The sequence below is a fragment of the Alexandromys fortis genome, unplaced genomic scaffold (assembly GCF_014885135.2).
Source record: "Alexandromys fortis isolate MF-2015 unplaced genomic scaffold, M_Fortis_MF-2015_v1.1 scaffold_45, whole genome shotgun sequence".
NCBI lineage: Eukaryota > Metazoa > Chordata > Mammalia > Rodentia > Cricetidae > Alexandromys > Alexandromys fortis.
Window position 1 is genome coordinate 1,888,314 of NW_026067926.1, and position 1,633 is coordinate 1,889,946.

A 1,633-nucleotide genomic window follows, 5' to 3' on the forward strand; every position below is an offset into this window, starting at 1 on the left:
TAAAATGGACTGGTGATGGAGGTGGGTCTTGTAATAATAAAGAAACTGCCTCGGCCCTCATATGACAGAAAATTAGGTAGGCGGAGTAGACAGAAGAGAATGCTGGGAAAAAGAAGCTGAGTGAGTGAGTCACCATGATGCTCCCGCTCCAAACAGACACAGGTTAAGATCCTCCCTGGTAAGCCAGCTCGTGGGCTACACAGAATATTAGAAATGGGTTAGAACAATATGTAAGAGCTAGCCAATAAGAAACTGAAACTAGCCGGGCCAGACAGTGTTTGAAAGAATACAGTTTCCGTGTAATTATTTCTGGGCATAAGCTAGCCATGCGGGCGGCCGGGTGCCGGGGACGCAGCCCCGCCGCTCCTAATTCAACAGACTGGAGAGATGGTTACTCTTTCAAAGGACCCAGGATTCAATACCCAGCACCAACATGGAAGCTCACAATCATTCATAAGTTCAATTTTAGGGTATCTGATGCTTTCTTTTGACCTCCTTAGACACCGGATATGCACATGGCACACATACATACAGGCAACAAAGCACCATTATACATAAAGTAAGATCAATGCATCTAAACTATGTTTCATATAAATAAAACAACCAATATGTTGCCATTGGGTTTTTGTTTTGTTTTGTTTTTTGCCTCATATAACTAAGCTGTCACATGTTTAAAAACTCACATAGTACCTGAAGTTGGAAAGATCCCAGCCCTGCTTCTTAGAGCATCCTGCTCTTCTAGGTCCCATAAACAAGACTTGGGGCAGTGAGAGAAAGAAGAAAAGGACAAACACAAGTACAGGAAAGCTAGGCCGGGCAGGCCATATGCTTTCTAGGGAGCAGCAACAAACACACCACAACGCAAAACCTCACCATGTTTATTATGAGGGTTTGGGGGAGAAGGAAGCTTTCCCAATTTCCTCCCTGTTCAAGGCCTTAATCCTTGACATGGCCGTGTCAAACAACACACTTCCCCAGGACTTCATCTGTCCCTAGACAGTCACTCAAGGATTTCTAGGCTCCCCACAGGAATTTGCTCCAAAATTCACACACAAGTGACGGCCTCCATTGTATGCTAGCACTCTGGGCCATACCTTTCTTGTGTTTTAATTCCTCAAGCTCTTTTAGAAATAGCTTTAAGAACTGTATTCCTACCACAAACTTCCCCAGAACTTGACCTTCATAGGCCCTGAATTCTCAGTAAAAACAAGGCAGAAGAAGAGAGGAGTTCACGAATTTCCACCTGCCAACACATAGTGCACAGACATTCGACTCATGAGATATCACCCAGCATCCTAATTTTGGATCCCCAATAGCAGTGCCTGAGGACTGTGAAGTGGTGAGATTATTTGGGAAATAGTTCCCAGAAGCAACAGTCATGGAGCAATGTCAATAAGGCAGACAAAGTAGACTTCACTGCTCAATAACAACAGTAACCTACAGGAGAATGGTCCTTGCACTCTGGAATGTTGTCTCTCTGAGGCATGGGAAGCTGAGATCTTTGAAGACTTTATCTTTCTTAGTCCAATAAGATACACCCAGGAGTTTTCTGACTTGATGCTCTTCTGCAGTATCCCATGACCTCGGAATGCATAGAAGTAGGGGAGTGTGCTGGTCCCTTCAAGTACATTGT